Source organism: Delphinapterus leucas, chromosome 3 (genome assembly GCF_059928025.1).
Source record: "Delphinapterus leucas isolate spDelLeu-1000000601 "Yukka" chromosome 3, BTC_Dleu_Yukka2, whole genome shotgun sequence".
NCBI lineage: Eukaryota > Metazoa > Chordata > Mammalia > Artiodactyla > Monodontidae > Delphinapterus > Delphinapterus leucas.
The window spans coordinates 32483647-32504179 of record NC_143131.1 but is presented as its reverse complement, the minus strand read 5'-3'; the positions used below and the strand labels follow the sequence as shown (position 1 = coordinate 32504179).

At 40.8% G+C, this 20533-nt stretch overlaps 1 protein-coding gene across 5 annotated transcripts in view; it reads right to left on the bottom strand.

Annotated features, from left to right (window-relative positions):
- Positions 1–20533, bottom strand: part of WDR70 (WD repeat domain 70) — a 307508-nt gene that overhangs the window by 50124 nt on the left and 236851 nt on the right. The window lies entirely within an intron of this gene.

Here is a 20533-nt window from a genome sequence, read left to right as displayed (position 1 = left end):
CTTCATTTTACAGATTAGGAAACTAAGCACAGAGACTTAAGTACCTTGTCCAAAATCACAGAGCTAGTAAGTGGTCGAGCTAGGAGTTTGAACCAAAAAGCCTACCCTTAAACACTACCCTATACCCCCTCTCTACGGATGTATGCTATTAGTCTTTTTGCTTGCAATGTCACTTCTAAACAGTTAATGGCTTATAAAAGTAACTCTACTACACTAGTCTTGCCACCCAGTTATGATTCAGTAACCAGAACAGGCCAAAGTACTAGGGAGTCAATTATCCCAGATCCACCAGGCTGGATAATTACACAGTGAATGGCCAGGGACATTACTAGTGATGACAGCATGTAGGTCTCTCCTGGCAGCCACAGGTATAGGAATACAAATGACCCATCTCCATCAATTTGCAGCAACCATAACAAACAATGAGTCACAAAACAGAGCTCACGTACATTAGCCTCCCGATAATATCCCCAACACTCCATCACTGAGCTTTCACCAAAAAGTTTCCAGTAATGAGGACACACTACCTCACAAAAGCAAGCCTTCAAAAAAAAAAAACTACATATATTGAGTTAAAATTGTCTTCTCAAATACATCACTTAACTTGGACCTTCTGTTTTAATAAGGACCAGAGCTTCCTTGGCCTTCTGCGGAACTGTTACACTCAGATTTCTTTTCACTATATTCCTAGGTTAGTTCTAATGATTCTTGTGTCCCATTGTCACAATTTAAATTTAAATAATTTTTCAGAAGGTTAAATGGTAATAAATAAATAAATAAATAATAAAATTGTCTTCTCTCTTCCTCCATGTGACAGTCTTAGAAATTTATATTAAAGACAGTAATCATGCTTCCTCTTTTCATGGATATAAATAATTCATTGATTCATCTTTTTTTTTTTTAATATTGGGAATCAACTGTATGGCAGATACATGGGTTAGCAGGGAAACACAAATGTGCCGAGATAAACATGGCTTCTCTTCTCAGAGGTGATAGACGGTCCCCCTGAAAGGACACAGATAAGCATACAAAGTGACAAGTGGTACAGTGGGGAAGTATAGAGTAATTTGAGAGCGCTAAAGAGAGGTTCTTAATCAGAGCACGAGAAGAGAGGGAAAAAAAGAGGGGCAAAAAGAAATCAGAGATGCAGTGGATAAAGTAAAAGTTAGCAGACGAAGGAGCAGGATGCAGGGTCTAGAAAGGCTATTCCAGTCAGAGGGTACTCACTGCATTGTGGTAGCAGAATTTTGAACCCCATGACCTCTGCGATCGCTGGTGTTACGCCCATGAATACGTTACTCTACTTAGCAAAAGGGACTTTGCAGGTATAACGAAGGTTATTAGTTAGCCGATAGGGAGATTATGTCCTGGATTACCCAGGTGGGACTGAAGAGTCACGTGAGTCCTTAAAAGCAGAGTTTTCGGGACTTCCCTGGTGGCTCAGTGGTTAAGAATCCGCCTGCCAATGCAGGGACATGGGTTCGAGCCCTGGTCCGAGAAGATCCCACATGCCGTGGAGCAGCTAAGCCCATGCGCCACAACTACTGAGCCTGTGCTCTAGAGCCCGTGAGCCACAGCTACTGAGGCCGCATGCCACAGCTACTGAGCCCACACTCGGCAACTACTGAAGCCCGCGTGCTCTAGGGCCCCTGTGCCGCAACTACCGAGCCCAGGTGCCTAGAGCCTGTGCTCCGCAACAAGAGAAACCACCTCAAGGAGAAGCCGGCGCACCGCAACGAGGAGTAGTCCCTGCTCGCTGCAACTAGAGAAAGCCCACGCACAGCAATGAAGACCCAACGCAGCCAAAAAAAAGAAAGGCAGAGCTTTCTCCTGGCTGAGGACAGAGAAGGAAGCCATAAAGACGTGCCAGAAGAGGAAGAGAGATTTTAAGAATGAGAAGCGTTTGACATGCCACTATAGACTTAAAAGATGTATCAAAGAAACAGGGATCTGAACATGGGTTTTAACTGCATAGGTCCACTTATGCACAGATTTTTTTTCAATAAATACATAGTACAGTACTACATGATCTGTGGTTGGTTGAATCCACAAATATGGAACCATGGATATGGCGGGCAGACTGTAAAGTTATATGTGGATTTTCAACTGCTCGCAGGGTGGCGAGAGGAGTGTGTGTTGGTGCCCCTAACCCCACACCTCCCCACGTGTTCAAGGGTCAAATGTACTTTGACTGTAGCCTGGTGAAACCCTAAAACCCTAAGAAGAGAATCCAACCATACTATGTCAGGCTTCTTACCTACAGAAATTGTGAAATGATAAACTGGTGGTTTTGTAAGCCACTAAATTTGCGATAGTAATCTGTTACTAAGCGATAGAAAACCAACACACGCATATTGGAAGGCCTGAAGGGAAAGGAGCTGGTTGATTCAAAGAACTAAAAGAAGTTAATCACGTCTAAGAGGAAAAGGATAGGTGAGAGGTGACATAAGCAGGACCCAGATCACGCCTTGTAGGCCATGTTCAGGGCTTAAATTTTATCCTGAAGGTAAAAGGAGTTGCTAAAGGATTTTACACAGAGGAGTAGTAGTGTGACTAGGTTTGCTTATCTTTAAAAGATCATTCTTGGACACATGGAGAATAGATTGAACATATTTTTTTTGTTCCTCAGAAAAGCAGAACTCCGCTACTAATCTCAGTAAGGAAAATATGCCACTTAGTTATATTTCAACAACTTATCAACTCCTAAACTCTAAATAAAGCTTTTGAAAGATACTACAGCGGTAACAGTTTACCAGAAAGTCCTATACTTACATTTGGCCTCTCAGTGAAATTAATTTTTTATTTGTTTTAAATGTTTTATTTATTTTTAATGCTAATAAATACATATATACATCTTAACAGAAGGGAGACCCGTCACTTCATGAATTACCAGTAAGGTAATGTGGTATAGCAAAAAGAGCACTGGTCCAGGACTAGGAGGTATGAAATCTGGACTTAGTTCAGTCAAAAACTAGCAGTATGACTCGGGACAAATTACTTAGCCCTCCAGATCACAATTTTATCTTCTGTAAAGTAAATGGATTTGAACTAGATGACTAACTGATCGACTAACTGATCAAATGCACTTTTTATTATTAATAGAGCAAAATAGATCATGAATACCAATATTCTAAAATATAAATACACACACATATATATAGATATGTACATATCATATACCAGTCAGGTGGGATAAAGAACCTTAAAAGCTGTAGAATCCAAAGCAATCATATCACGTACACTTCCGCATGAGCCCAAGAGCAAGCAGGTAGTACCATTTCGACTGAGATTTTATGTCAAGTGTGCTCTTCAATTATTAACTTCACTTTAACCAGTAACAAAAGTTTATTCCAATGAAATAAAATGGACAGCCAGAGGAGATCTTAAATTTGCATAAAACATCAATATTTGGACGGTCTGTGATGAAAAATACCCTCACATTTTGAAAACAAAGTCAACCTGACTGAAAAACACTTCTGGCATAATATGGGAAATCTAAAACTGCAACTTCTCCTTTAATTCCTTTTATAATCATCCTAGGCAAAAAACATTATTCTTTAGGGAAGTTGAGATTATTAACTCCTTTATATAGGCTTCCTATTCTTAGGAGTGCCTTATGTTAGATTTGGAGAACATCAAGTGTCAAATATTCAGAGTGATGGGGAATGCAAGCACAAAAACGTAGAGTTTTAAAGGCCCTCTCTGAGCTCATACAGTACAAACTGTCCCTTCTCAGCAGATGGTCATAGAGCCTCCAGCAGTACAGAACTCATTACATCACAAGCAACAACAGTACGTTTGTCTGGGTGGCTCTAATTGGCAACACCTTTCTTAAACTGGGTCCAAGCCTCCCTCCTTCTGACATCTACTTATGCGTCCTGGTCCTGCCTTCTGTGGCTATGCTAATTCTAGTTTTTCCTCTCTAAGGAAGTATGCCAAATTCTCAAAGAAAACTATGATGCCTAGCCCGAAGTCTTAAATATACCACTTTCTGTAATTCTAAATAATCCAAATATTCTATGGTGGTAACAGAGGTCAGTGAGTTTACATCCAGCAGCTAGCTAGATCCCAATATCTTTCCATCGCTCTAGTGTGTATCTATCAATGCAAGAGGAAACAAAGCCCTCAAAAGGATCAAAACATGTTTTGTAGTCAATAAAACAGTGGAATAAACTATTTTAAAAGAGCAAGAATTTAAATAAATTTCTGGGCTGAAAATAGGAGAAAATTTAGTGGAAAGAATACTGGTTTTAGAGCCAAGCCAACTTAACCTAAAATTTCAGCTTATTACATTTAGTTTGACCCTGGCCAAGATGCTTAATCTTTCTGTTTCACAGTTTATTAATCTTTCAAATAACATGCCCTACACATCTTCCCACTCTTACTCTTTTTCCCCAACTCCCAAAGAAACTGAGCTACATTTGACCTACTATCTCCCTGCCTTGTGTTAATGCCACACATTTATTTATTCAGTCTACAGTGGGCACCTCCTCTCAGAACGTTGCTGAAATACAACTATGCTTCCGAAACACAAACTCCGAGAGCAAGATGAAGCAAATGCTAGGCTATTTAACAAACTAGGTGTACTAACATTTAACTGCCCTCTCAAATCTACTCTTAGGTCCCCCTAAATAGATATAAACTTTCTTTTTCATTAAGAATCTATTTTCAAGCTTCGTTATAATCAAGCAATTCCAATCAATTCTATATTTTCAATCACATGTTAGGTTTACTTACCATACCAGGATTAAAAATATTCCAGGATTTTTTTAAATGCCAAGATTAAAAAACAGAATAGATATAGGTCCAGACTGAATATAATTTCCCCCTGTTCCTCTGATTTTGGAGATCTGTAGTAAGGATTATGAGAATACTGTACACAAAAATATAGGAATTGTCATAGAAAGGTACTTTGCAATTTCCTATGCCCATGAAGGCTTCATTTTAATAAAAGGAAATTAGACAACAAAACCTCTGCAAAAGATTCTGTGATAATCAAATTAATATATTGTATGAAAATATGGTATAATGATAAAAAGCACAGAGGGTGGAATCAGACTGGTGAGTTCAAATCCAGGCTTCACCACTTATCATCTTGGGCTAACCTCCCTATGCCATCTACTAAACGAGATTAATAATAGTACCCACTCCATAAACTGCTAGGAGAATTTAATGAGGTAATGCAAGTGTGTCACACTCCTTTGCAATATAACTTTGCTTTTCTTTTCATCAATATGTGGCATGTATTTCTTTACACCTTGGGTCTGGGTATGGACAGGTGACTTGTTTGGGATTATAGGACATGTAGCCAAGAAAATGTGTCTCTCAGACTTCCCACTGTGCAAAGCATAATGACTAGCACTCTCACTACCTGTGAGACAAGCCAGGCTTTCCACGGGCTCCTCTTCACCAACGACTGAGCACGGGGGAGAAAGGACTCCTAATTAGCCTGGCTGAAACATTCTGGGCGTTGTGCTACAGTCTGAGACTCTTTCTGTACAATCCTCTTTTTCTTTTATTTTAATATAACAGTTTTATTGAGATATAATTCACATACCACGGAATCTGTCCACTTAACGTGTGCAGTTCAATGTTTTTCAGTATTTTCAGAGAACTGAGCAATCATTACCTCAGTCAATTTTAGAACATTAGGATCACCCCCAAAAGAAACCCCATACACATTAGCAATCACTCCCTCTTTTCCCTAATCTGTCAGCCCTAAGCAACTACTAACCTAGTTTCTGTCTCTCTCTATTTGCCTATGTGAAGATTTCAAATAAATGAAATCATACAATATGCTATCTTTTGTAATTGGCTCCTTTCACTTAGCATAATGTATCTGAGGTTCATCTATGTTGTAGTATGTTTCAATACTTCATTTCTTTTTATTGTCAAGTAATGCTCCATTGTATGGATGTACCACATTTTATTATCCGTTTATCAGCTGATGGACATGTAACACTCCTTTCTTTCCTTTCTCTTTCTTAGGGGTATGGCCTACATCATGCTCTCTTCTCCAGCCTTCTCAGGCTCCCTCACCCCCATTCCCTTGACAGGCCTTTCCCCAAGAATTCTCTTATATGTTTAACCCTATCTTGGTGTCTGTTTCTCAGAGGAACCAGACTATCACAAGTGGTACCTGGTGTGATCCAACAGCACAGGTGTTAAGATAAAAATCTAGGACTGCCTCCTTCATGGGTAAAGAAGACACTGTCCTGAGTGGACTGTGGAGCACAGATACACTTGAGCACTTGGTTGCGGTCCAACTGCTACAGATTTCACTGGAGGTGAGCTGGGAAAACTTCCTAGTACAGGGGACTGTCCTTGTGGGAAAAACACTCTAGGCATTTAAAAATATATGGGAGGAAGGGCTTCCCTGGTGGCGCAGTGGTTCAGAGTCCACCTCCGATGCAGGGGACATGGGTTCGTGACCCGGTCCGGGAAGATCCCACATGCCGCGGAGCGGCTGGGCCCGTGAGCCATGGCCGCTGAGCCTGCGCGTCCGGAGCCTGTGCTCCACAACAGGAGAGGCCACAAGAGTGAGAGGCCCGCGTACCGCAAAAAAAAAAAAAAAAAAAAATATATATATATATATATATATATATATGAGGAAGATACCTACAAAGACAATAGTGTTGGCTGTTTAGTGCTAAGTCATTATCCCTGCAGAGGGACAATGAGAAACTGAGCACCATTAACAGTTAAAGACTAAATGGAAGAGCCAGAGGGCCCCTTTAGTAGCTTTCAAAGAAGCCCTCATCTCCTGCAGTGGAAGACCAGACACAGCTGAGCAACAAACAAAAGCGAGATCTGGTAGTTTGATTTATAGAGCTCCAGAGATATCTAAATGCTCAGCCAAGGCATGTCTATTATTCTAAGGCAGGGCTCTAGCTGGGAAAACCTGAGACTCTGAAACATAAGGACAGGATATCTGGATGGATGTCTATAAGATGCTAGATCTGCAGATGCCCCTGAACCCTCACAGCCTACGGTGGTGGCCCACCCTTGCCTAGTAAGAGCTAGCAATTCCTTTGGGTTGGAAGATGCTACAACTGCTCCTCCCCCACAAGGCAGCAGTAGCTTCTCTTAGGACGTGCCCCTACCTCCTCTTCTGGCTTCTACGTCAATACCTAGTGCCGAATCCCAGTATTACTCAGCAGGAGAAGTGGCTGGAAAGAGATTACACACCAAAAGAGACGCAGCTGCTGGCAGGAGCCATGAAGTACCTTGAGTTTGGATTTTGAGGGTCCTTAATCAAGGGGGCTTTCATCAGCAGGATTCATTGATTTGGGGCACATTTTTGTACAAGGTCCCCAAGGGATGGGGCAAACCTGCTGCAAGGATGCTATAGAGGCCTGGAAAAGTGATGGCCAATGTTGAGTAAAATAAAAACACCCCAATTGTCCTGGCAGACAACAGAGAAGAGAATAAGAAGGCTGGGGGAAGTGGGCATCCTGGGATGGATATATTGTGTCAAGTCAGAAAATACAGAATATTATTTTTCATGGGAGAGCCCAGAAGAAGTACGATTCACCAAGGCCACCAGGAATATACAGGGGAGAGGGAGCCAGCATCACCAAGGAGTTCAGTTCAGCATCACCAAGAAGTACCATTCACCAAGGTCTCCTCTGCAGCCCAGGGCTAATCTCACTGAGCTGGGCCATTAATACCCATGGGGATAATGAGGCCCAAAGTAATAAAAGCTAAGTTGCAGTGCTTTATTGCTAGAAGCCAAGAGGCTGCAACATAATGACTGACAAGATCAGAGAGGCAGGCAAGGGGGCTTGATGTGCAGGAAAATGTGGAGATGGTTAATAGAACATGGCATTCCTAGGGGCAGAAGAGATGGGCAGACAGCAAAGGTACTGCTTAGTATCTACAACCAAAAAGAGAGATAAATGGAGGAGCAGGAAGCTGAGGGTGGTGACCCCAATAAAAAGTCATGATCCCTGGCTCGGTTCCCATACCTGACTCTATTTTCAGATCAGGAGCTGACTGACTATAGAGGTAGCCAGATTCCTAAGAGGAAGGACAGTGCTACTCAGTGGGGCAAGAATTCTTCTCCTAGTCCTTCCACAAAGGGATTGTTGACTACAGACTTAATCAAGTAGTAGTCCTGATTATAGCTGCTATGCTAACTGAGATAGCAGCATAGCTAGAGCAGATTCATAAAGCCCTGGGTTGACTTAGGCTCAAGGAGTTCCCACTGGCCTGGCCAAAGCTTTTTTAGAACTGTGCTGAAGTCTGAGATTCTTCCTAGCCAACCCTCCTTCATTCCTTCCCTCTTTCCTTCATAGGAGTCAGACCTACATCACCATCTGATACTCTCTAGCCTCCTCTGGCTCCCCACACACTTCTCCCTTACAGGAGTTTTAGCAATAAATCTTTTACACATCTTAGCATCTGCTTCTCAGAGAACTCTAACAGAGGACATGAGCAAACAAGACACAAGCAGAGACCTGGAAAGGCATATACGTTGGGACTTGCTCTCTTGCTGCTTTTGGAACCTAGCCACCTTGTGAAAAAGCACAAGATGCTCTCTGGACGACCAGAAACATGTGTCCAGTCAACCCCATAGCACCAGCTGACATCTGGCCAACAGCCGGACATGTGGGTGAGGCCATTCTAGACCATCCAGCCTTGACTGAGCTGTTAGTTAACTGGAGATGCAACAGAGAACCCAGAAGAAATCAGCCAAGCCAGTTCAGACCAGAAGTACTGCCCCACTGACCCAGAGAATCTTGAGAAATAATTAATGTTTGTTGTTTTAAGCTACTAAGTTCTAAGGTAGTTTGTTATGCAGCAAAAGTTAACTAATGCAACACATGAAGGATGTGAACAGTGCTTGGCAGATAGTAAACATTATATAAGAGTTTGTCATTATTATAAGTCAGACGATACCACAGAAGCATTGATCACGTTTTAAGAAGGTTAATTCTCGCTCCCCTACCTTAGCATTCTACCAAATAATATCCACCATAAACCTGTTCTGCAACCCTATAATTAAAATTAATTCAACTTTATCAGGTCTTGTACTTTATATAATCATTACGCTCCTCTCTTGCCTTTTTGCATCTGCCTGTGAGACCAAAAGTTCTCTCTAGCAATGTTTCTTAATCCTCGCTGGGTTTGCTTCAGATAACCACTGTCTCTAGGTAGCTGTAGTCTGTTTTCAACTAGTTGCAGCCATTTCTTCTATATACTCTTTGACACTCAGACAATGCTTCCAGAAGACAATATTAGAGCAGTGAATGCCTGGAAACAGCTCATTGTTGGAGGACACAGAAGGGAGGGTTGTGTGTTGAAACTGCTTTTCTTTATGTTACTAAATGAGCTCTTTCCCCACATTTCTGATCCTTTCTTTCAAGTAGGTCAGCTTCAGATTATTTCTTTCCCAGGCACATCATCTGAACTCTAAGAACCCCAGTGAGTCTTAGAGTGCAGTATAATATGTTACGTATCACATAATCATGGTGCTTAAAAGATGAACATAATAAATATAGCAAATGAAACGCTGAACTTTTGAGCATGTTTCAAGGAAACAACATATTTCATAGCAAGTTGACAGTTTCCAAGTTTCTAACTTTTTAAAAAAAGATAATTATGTTCCAGCCAAGATGTTTTCTCCTTCCCTCATTCCTTTCTTCTCTCTCTCCCTCCCTCCCTTCATTTTTTTTTTAAATAAATAATTTAAAGACAATGACATCTGACAAAGGTTTCTGAAAAGTCCATTCATCATCCCCCATAAAATAAAAGCGTGATAATAAAATTTTTAGGATCCACATTTACAATGTCAACCACATTTACTGAGGACTCATTATACACACAACACAGAGATACATAAATGAAGAGATGATGTGGAATTTTCTTGAAATGATTCACAAGTTGGGAAAGGAGAAGAAACACTTAAGACCTCTTATTCTTTCATAAAATATTTACTGCATCAAGTATAAGCCAGGTTTAAAGGGCATCAAAATGACTAAGAAACTCGCCTCTGCCATAATGGGGAAGCTCACGGGAAAGGCGGGGTGGGGTGGGGTGGGGTGGGGGGCTCGGGGACAGGGAGGGAGGGAGGGGGGAGGCGGGAATGAGCATTTATGACCAGAGATGAACTCTTCAGCAGGATTCTCCACTCTTGGTCCAGGTTCACTGTTGCAACCACTATGATTTCAGAAAACTCCTATGACTTAGCATTTATTTTTCAACTGTATTTGGCAAAGATATAGCCCAGCCTTCATTCATAACTCGACAATGTTGCAATTACATGCTTGTTTGGTCATCTCAAACCAGGTGACTGCAGTGTGTGACTACCTAGGGCTCTGTCTGATGACCAGCTGGAAGCTGCAGCTGTAGGAGAAAGCTCAGCCACTGAGATGTGCGAGTCACAGGCAGAATATGACGCCACTGCTCTGGAATCTTCTGGCTCCCCGTGTGCTTGCAACTTGAAATTCAAGGTGTTTACTTTAGTCTATAAAACAAACCCCTTATGGCTAAGGCACAAGTTACCTTCACATTAATCTCCCTTCTTATAAACCCGAGCTGAGATCAGCTGGTATCCCAGTTAGGCACTCGAGATTTATGCTTCAGAAATCTGGATGCAAAAAAACGTTAAAGCCCTACAGAAAACCCAAGCTTTCAGAATTTCAAGAAGGCATGAAATGAAACTTTGGACTTCGAGACTCCATTTCTAACCTTTGAGACATCATACAGAATTATTTAAAGACGGGGATATTATCTTATTAGAGCATTTAAATATCTGGTATATTTTACTATTGTGATTTTAGGCAAAGTATAATTTTACTGGGGAAAAAAAAATGAGGCAATACAGAATCTCATATGATATTCTGTAGGTCTCTAAATGAGGATATCACTGAAATCACCAAGAGGAATGATTTAAAAAGAAATGCTTCTAAAGAGACAGCCCCAAAGCAGGGTTTCCCAGAGGATGCTTTGTGTAACATCATCAGATCCAGGGGTGGGGTGGAGGGGTGCGGGTCGTTCTATAGCCAAGCAAGCCTGGGAAACTAGAGTTTATTTGTATACCATGGCCTTGTCCTGAAGATTCACAATGCACATTAGTATATTAAAAGCCAGAGTCTTTTAAGTAGTAGTCCTAGAATAAATCAACTTCTCTAACATTTCCAAAGCTTATTTGACTGTGGAACTATTTTTTTTTTCCTTCTTCTTTTCAGAAAGTACTTACTAACACTAATAGAATTAACATTCTCTGGACCTTAATTGGAGAAATATATATCTAGAGCAAGGATCAGTAAACTTTTTCTGGCAAAGTCCAGAGAGTAAATATTTTAGGCTTTGAGGACTATAAAGTCTCTGTTGCAACTCTTCACTTCTGCTGTTATAGTATGAAAGCAGCCATAGACAATAAACAAATGGATTAGGCTGTGTTCCAACAAAACTTTATTTACAAAAAGAGGTGGCAGGCTGGATTTGGCCCGTAGTTTGCTGACCTCTGATCTAGAGAGGACAAAAATCTTAGGGAAAGGCACTCTATTTGTAAAATCATTTGCATAAACTGAAGGCTTCCTTGTGATTCAATAATACTTTTAACTTGTAATGCTAACGGTGGTGGCAATAGTAATAGTAACAACAGGTACATTTAATTGAACATGCTGATACTTAGCGCAGTAAAACAGAACATTTTCTAATTTCATTCATAAAACAAGCCTAGTGTCGTGTATGTCATTATTATCTCATTTTACAACCAAGAAAACTGAGGCTTAGCGAGGTAACTTACCCAAAGAGATATGACTAATAAACTGTCAGAGCAAAAACTCAAACCCTGATTCTAACTCCAGAAACTGTACTCTTTACTAAAACACCTCTTATTTATTTATTCATTTATATTTACATTTACAGCCATGTTTTAAACCAGGCTTCTTTTGCATGTAGATTATTATAGTAATGGCTCTAAATGAATTGCATCTCCTTATACTCCTAGGAAGGGCAGTGCAAGGAGAGAGAAGGATAACATAAAGTAACATTTTTCTCCTTCAGACTACATAATACATTTTTTTACACTATTACGGATTTCTGGAAAAGAAAAATTCTATTACAAATTCCATCTAAGGGAGCCTTTTATCCATGCAGGGGCAGAGAAAATCACAAATCAGTCGTTTTTTTCACCTCCTCTAGTCCTGCTCAGTGGGATCCGGCACATGATAATGCTAGCTAACATTTACCGGGCATTTACTCTGGGCTACATACTGTCCTTAAGTGCACGGTATGTATTAACCCCTTGAATCCTCCAACAGCCTTATGAGATAAGCACTATTATATCCCCATTTTCCAGGGAGGGCATGGTGGGGCAGAAAGGTAGATCATGCGGTCAGTAAGTGGCAGAGCCAGGGTTTGAACCCAAGCAGCCTGGCTCTAGGGTCTGCACTTTTAACCTCCATTATACTCATACATACTCACGGCTCTTCTGACTTCAGGCTCCCTCCACTCTGACCCTCATTTGCAACTAAGGTGGACCTGGCATCTGTGCAGCACCCTCGCTCTTTCCTTTACTAAACCAGTCCTCTCCCCGACCACCAGGGCAATTTGAAGGCGAAAGGTGGGAAAGTGCAGCAAGGGAGTGAAGTACGGGCTAGTGGGTGAGCACTACACCAGTTTCTGGAAACAGATAAAACCACTGTCCATGACCAAACCCGGTTCCAGGTCACTAGCTCAACTCAGTCTATAAGCATACGCTGATTAGCCTTTACTCAAGAAGATCACACCAAGAGTCCCTGAAGTAATTTAAAACTTGGTAAATAACACAAGATACAACTAGCAATGAGGAAATCCTACTAACTGCTGTGGATCTCCTTTGCTGCCCTTTGTATGATGTTACCTTTTCTCCTCCACCTTTACTCTTAAGCTTGGGGTAACAGGAGTTAGGATCTTAGACTGTCTATAACACGTAAAAAACACAAATGTGAACACAAGTGCAGCTTTCAATTCAGCTCTTTAATTGAGGAGGAACTTGAAAGCCACTATGCCAACACCGGAAGCACAGGGCCGTGGAATGACCTGCCTAGACAGGAGGGAAAGCCCAGCGGTCCCCCCTTTGAAGTCCAGCTGCCTGAGATTCACTGGCAGCCAACCTTCAAAGAGAGCCGATGCTTCCTTCCCTCAGCCTGGCTGCCAAGCTTCCCGGGCAGCTGGGCAGATTTAGCCACTCTCTGCCCAGCTGTCTGTGAACTCTGGCAGCCAGTTCAAGAGAGGGCTGGAGAGGCGGTGCAGGAGGGAGGGGGAGGAGGAGGGAGTGGTGCGGGCGGAGGGTGGCGGCCCAGTGGCGCCAGGGCAGAGAGGATGCTGGGTTTCCTTGGAGCCAACCTTACCAGTGTCAGTCGAAAGACTAAGCTTCCAAGGGGAGAACAATCCAACGCCACGACAAAGCAGCTTTTGAGTGAGCAGAGACATTTCAAACACTTTCCTTCAAAAGCTGAGCGAGTCTCAGATGTACCCTCCTATACACGGCCCAGTTGTTGCAGAAAGCAGTCCAATCTCTACATAGGGACGCAGGGGACAAAGCTAAGGTCAAGAATCAAAAAGGCACAGTCCTTTACTAATTTTGATTTTCCAGCAGTGTGAGTTCATGCTTCTTGGGGACTTTTGGGGTTGTTTGCCGGGTTTGTTGTGGCAACCCTTCTGTTCCCCTGGCAGCCAATAGCTGAAACCACTTATCTGTTTCTGCGCCTGTGCAGTGGATGCTTGGAGAAGACTGGCTCACTTGACATAAACATCACCAGCGTGTTGTTATGTTTATCCTCTGGAACCATACGCTTGAAACAGAGAATAGCGTGTGTTACCAGCTGCAGGTACAAAAGGAACGTCCAACAGTTCTACTGGTGACAAGACACTTGCGAAAGAAGTCTAACTAAGAACAAGATCTTAAGTTCGGTAAAGCGGGAGGCTATGGAAGTGACTAACATATAGAAACATGGAAACAAAAGAATTGAAGGGTCATGAACAGAGGAGTAAATCATCAGATCTACATGGAGATGGAGGAGAGGAAGACTGGAAGCCAGAGGAAAAATAATGATAAATTTCATGAAATCTTTCCTCTAGCTTTGTACAGTTTGGTTAGGAAAGAAATGTATGGAGGAGCTTGTACTGTGCACCATGACAATGTGAGGGAAAGATCTAGTAAGTATTCACATAGACTACTGTATTAAGTCACTAGCTACAAACATCCTCCTCCCTGCTCTCTAGATCTCTTTGAAACTGTGTGACACAGCAGCCAGCATTAAGTACAGTGATATCGAAGACATACAATCTGAAACTTATTATCTAACTTTAAAAGTGTAACACTCAGCCTATAGAGGAAGCCCCAATTAATATTTGCTGAAATTAGTCCAACTGTTTATTCACTCTTTTTTTTTTTTTTGCGGTACGCGGGCCTCTCACTGCTGTGACCTCTACCGTTGTGGAGCACAGGCTCCGGACGCGCAGGCTCAGCGGCCATTGCTCACGGGCCCAGCCGCTCCGCAGCATGTGGGATCTTCCCGGACCGGGGCACAAACCCGTGTCCCCTGCATCGGCAGGCGGACTCTCAACCACTGCGCCACCAGGGAAGCCCCTATTCACTCTTTCTACAAATATTTGTGGCATCCTTGCCATGTGCAAGGCACTATGCTAGGTGTTGCAGGTGAGCAACAGATTAGTAAAATGGCTCCTTTCTCTCCAGGAGACCTGTCTAGAAAGGGAGACAAACATAAAGACAAATATTCGCACTGCGTTATACAATAAATAATGGCAGTATCCACAAACTATATAGTAAACCCACAAAATAAAGGTTAACTCTACTATGATAGCATAATGGTGACAGGTTGGAAGTGGAGGAAAGAGAAATCAGGTAAAGCCTGGGGATGCTTGACTGTTCTCTTAGAAGGTTAAGGAGGAGGTCACTAGGAGTACAAAAAAAAATTTTTTTACTCCCCTAGAGGGCTCAGAATATAAAAGGCTCAGAAGTGTGAAACAGCACATCGCTTTTGGAACTGCAGGTGGTACTACGAAGGGATCAGTAGCACATAAGACTGGAAAGCAGGAGGTCAAATCATTAGCGGCTTCATATGTGTTATGGAGCTTTTATCTGTACCTATGGGCAATGTTGAGCCTCTGAAGGGTTTTAAGGAGAGAGGGGTAATATGATCATATCTGTATTTTGAAAGATTGCCCTGCAGCACTGGGAAAGATAAACTGGAAAAGGGAAGATTGAGGGCACGGAGAAGAGTTAAGAAACACCTGCAGTGGTCCAGGTGAGAACAGGTGGGGCTTGCAGCTGAGTGATGGAGGAGTATGTCTGAGAACAATTTAAGTTGTATTCAGTGACTTTGATATGGGCAGTTGCACTGAATCTGTAAAGTGGACACAGCAAATATCGGATACTCTGGGTAGAAAACTGACAATGAAAGAAGGAAGAGTTGGAGAAGGCTTTGGTTAAATCACATAAATAAGAAGCAGAAGCTTGAGCATATTTTCTAGGAGCCGGTAGGGATGAAAAGGATAAAAACACAGGAAAGGGAGTAACTGATAGAATTAAGTCTCAGAGGAAGCAGGAAGAATGTGATCAAGTGCACAGGTGGAAGGATTAGTGAGGAACGAGAAGAGAAAGACCTCTTCCTTGGAGACTTCAAGGAAGGAGGCTGAGAAACCAAGGAGGTCTGAACACAGAGACACATTTATACATATAAGGGTGAAAAGTCTGACAGAAGTCCAACCTAGTGTCCTTACTTTTCCATGTTAAGGAGGGGAGTTGACTGACTAGGGAGCAGGGGGTTATAAAATGGGCCAGAGCTGGGAAAGTTTGAAAATACCCGATGAGATGAAATGACAGAGATGACAGGAAAAAGGAAGAGATTACCAAAGGCAAGGAGGGCCAAGAAGAAAATGTATATCATAAATCTGGAATGGTAGCACCCTGAAAAACTGTGGGTTTTATCAGGTTGGACTTAGAGCTAGTGAGGAAGCAAAGGAACCACACACGCTCCTGGGGTTGCTAGGTAGAAAACAAAAAATAAAGCACTGTTAACAATGCTGGTAAAATGTATACTGCAGAAGTCAAATGATCTTTTGCCTTTTCTCCAAGGACTATGCCCCAGAGTTAACTGATTTAAATTTCAGTTTTGGACTCCAAAATCAAAGTTGAGGTCAATGTAATGCAACTTTAACTTGGCAGCTCAATTACAAAAGTAAAACTTTCTCCCCTTTTTAAAATGTACACTTTATTAGAGAAGATGCCTTCACAACAACTAAAAACGATAGTATAAATATTTTACTTATTCTCAGCATAACATTAACTTCTTCAAAAAAGCAGGAGTTCCAATTTCACTCACCAGAGAAATCCATTTGAAGTGAATATTTACTGGGTGGCTTCAAGGTGCCTGGCATTATGCCATGCTTGTAGGAACAGATACAAAAACACAATCCTGCCTTCAAGATGATTATGCTCTAATTCACATTCTAAGTATTTAAGTAACTTTTTTTTTTACCTGTTTAAAAAACTTACATTTCCTTGTTTTAAAATGTCTTACATTTCCTTGTTCATTACATTTGTTAATGATCCTGGTGATGCCACTCTTTCAAATAAAACCACAAAAATGAACACTGACCAAGTAGTAACTGTCAGAGAAAAAGAATTTTTAAAAAAACTATTTTCAACCATGTACTATCAGTTAATGTGGAATCTAAAATATGACCAAAATGAACCTACCTACGAAACAGAAACAGACCCACAGACACAGAGAACAGACTTGTGGTTGCCAAGTGGGGAGGGGTGTGGGGGGAGGGAGTGGTTGGGAGTATGGGGTCAGCAGAGGCAAACTAGTACATAGAGGATGGATAAGCAGCAAGGTCCTACTGTAGAGAACAGGGAGCTATATTCAATATCCTGTGACAAACTGTAATGGAAAAGAACATGAAAAAGAATGTATATAGATGTATAACTGAATCACTCTGCTGCACAGCAGAAATTAACACAGCATTGTAAATCAACTATACTTCAATAAAATAAATTTTTTAAAAGTATCTTCATTTATATTTTAATTTGAAGAAGAAAGAATGTGGAAGAAACAAACAGGAATTTATAACAACCTACACACATTCAAGAAATTAGGGATTTCCAGCTTTTCCTAATAAACTAAAAGACCTAACACCCCTTATTTCCACATTACAGCAACTGGTTGATGGGGGACGTATATGGAAAACACCACTCAGTTTCCATCTGTATTTTTCCTTTACTATTCACATAGAACACTTCAGTTCTGATACTTCTGGTCACCAAATGTGTGGGGGATTTTCTCCACACCAAGCAATTCTCCATGACAACAGCCCAGTGTCCTACAATGTAACTCAATTCTGACAATATGGAGGTCAGAGTCTCAGCCCTACAAGTCTGCTCCTACCTTACTCCCACTTTAGATGCCAATCACAAGTAGTAGGTCTCTGACCTCCTTGGGCTCAACTAATTTGGTAGGGCAACTCACAGAACCCTAGGAAATACTTGTTTACATTTATCAATTTATTATAGGATATGATAAAGGATACAGATACACAGGGTGAGGTCTGGGAGGGTCCCAAGCACAGCAGCTTCTGTCCCCATGGAGTTGGAGTGCATTACCCTCCCAGTACATGGATGTGTTCACCAACCTGGAAGCTTTCCCAGCTCCATGATATGGGGATTTTTATGGAGGCTTCCTCACATAGGTGTGATCAATTATAAACTCCATTTTTAGCCCCTCTCTAGAGAAGTGGGGAGCAGGGCTGAAAATTCCAAGCTTCTAATCATGGCCTGGTCTTTGTGGTGATCAGACCCCATCCATGAGCCAGCCAGGAGCCCACCCGAGTCACCTCATTGGAACAAAAGATGTTATCAGTACTCTCATCACTTAGGAATTTACAAGGGTTTTAGAAGCCCTGTGTCAGGGACTGGAGACAAAGCCCAAACATATATATACACATATATTTCTTATTATATATCACAGAGGAGAAAACGACTGCCTTAAGGGAACATGACAAAACAAATTGTCTTCATTTGAAGTAAAGAAGATGTAACTCAGTTATTTAGTAAGATATCATTAAGTATAAGCACAGGGATGCACTGAAAACATTTTAATCAAGGCAGGTAGTTTCCTCCTTTAAGCAGAGAAATATGTTTTGGGAATGGACATAAACCAATATTTATTAGCGATCCAATACTGAGATCTAAAAAAAAATTTCCAGGTATTTAGCATTTACCTTTACCTTGGAAAACATTTACTTACCTGTAAAACTGTGCTATCTCCATAAGCTCAAAATATTCTCTTAAACGTTCCTTTTCACCTGATTTTTAATGGAAAAATATTGAAGACCTGCTATTTATCAGTATGTTGAGTTCTGAAAGGCTATCTGTAAGTGCATTTGCTCCTAAGACCCTTCCCACAATCTGTAGGTGCCGGCACAGATGATGGGCTTTGGCCCAGGGCCATTAGCCGGATACTACTTTGACATAAGGCAAAAATAAACAACTGCTGACAGAGGGCAGGGAACTCTCCTACCTCCTGACCCCTGCCCTTCCAGACAAAGGTCAGATGTCACAGAGAAAAGCGAAGGACAGGTCACTTGCTCACACCCAAGACCCCTTACAGACACACAGCAGTGTTTGGTTGCTATGAAGGCAGGATGAAGGAAACCTGCCCGTGTTCTAGACCCGAACTGTCTAACGTGGAAGCCACTTGGCACATGCAGCTGTTGAGATCAAGAAATATGGCTGCTATGATTAAGGAACTGAATTTTAAATTTAATTTTAACTAGTTTAAATTTAAATAGGCATATGTATTGAATAGTACAGGTCTAAATGCTCCAGTTAAAAAGCAAAGATTGTTACATGAGATTTAAAAAACACATTCAACTCTATTCCTCTATAAAAAATCCACTATGGCTTAATTTAAAAGCAAAAGAATGAAAAAAGATACAGTAGGCAAATACAAATCGAAAGAAACCTGGAGTAGTTATATTACTATTAGACAAAGTAGATGTTCTAAAGAACAAGAAATATTGTCAGAAAGAGAGATACATTATATAATGGTGAAGAGGTCGATTCAGCAAGAAAACATAATTATAAATGTGTACATACCCCCAAAAAAGAGCCTTAAATGCAAAAAGGAAGAAAAAAAAGAACTGAAAAGAAAAACAGACATATCTATAATTACAGTTGTGGACTTCAACACTCCTCTCTTAGTAACTGATAAAATAAGCAGACACATAATCAGTAAAGATATAGGTGACATGATCAATACTATCAACCAACTTGACCTAATTGACATTTATAAGACACTCCTTCCCCAAAGAGCAGAATACACATTCTTTTCAAGTGTACATGGAACATTTCTTGAGACACACTATTTTCTGGACCAGAAAAAAAAAAACACTATAAATTTTAAAGTGTTAAAATCCTACAAAGCATATTCTTGGACCACATGGAATTAAAGTAGAAATCAACTAACATAACAGAAAAACAAAATATTTGGAGATTATACCATATGCTTCTAAATAATCCATGGCCCCAAAAAGAAATCAGAAGGGGAAATTAGAAAATATTTTTAATTCGTTAAAAGTGAAAACACAAATCAAACGTTTTGGGATGCAAATTGTTATGGACTGATATTTGTGTCCCCTCAAAATTCATATGTTAAGACCTAACCTCCAATGTGATGTTATTTGGAGGTAGGCCTTTGGAAGGTAATTAGGTTTAGATGAGGCCATGAGGAGTGGGGCCCCAGTGATGGGATTAGTGTCCTTATCAGAAGAGAGAGAGAGATCAGTTCAATAACCATAATTTGCTGCCTGCTTCCCTCCCTCTTTCAACCACGTGAGGTGAGGACACACTAATGAGAGGCTATCATCTGCAAAACAGAAAGAAGGTCCTCACCAGGAAATGAACCTGTTGGCACCTTGACCGTACACTTCCCAAGTCTCCAAAACTGTGAGAAATGAATGTCTGTTGTTTAAGCCTCTTAGTCTATAGTATTTTGTTATGGCAGCCTGAGCCAATTAAAACACTGCAAATGAAGCAGTATTTAAAGAAGAATTTAAAGGGTTTAATGTGTAAACCCTTCAAAAGAAGAGAGGTCTAAAATAAAATCTCCCACTTTAAGAAATTAGAAAAAGATGAGCAAATAAGGAAGAAAGTAATAAAGAGCAGAAATAAATAAACTAAAAAAAGTAGAAAATCAATGAATAATTAGATACTAAAATAAAAATATTTATAAAAGTATCAAAAACATGAAAATCAAATAGAAATCATCAAACTATGACCTCTGTGGTTAATAAACAGAGAGATTAATCAAAACAAAAATGTTAGGGCTATTACTTAATTCCAGAGGGTTACAAACGGCCAACAAGTATTAATAATCTGTTTTCTAACTATAGAATCATCTACCTTAAAATCTCTCTATATATTCTACTGAGGAATTAGAACATACTTTTTTCCAAACTTCAAGAAACTGAAATAGTAATTGTCTACTTCTAATTATTTTCTAAGAACTAGATA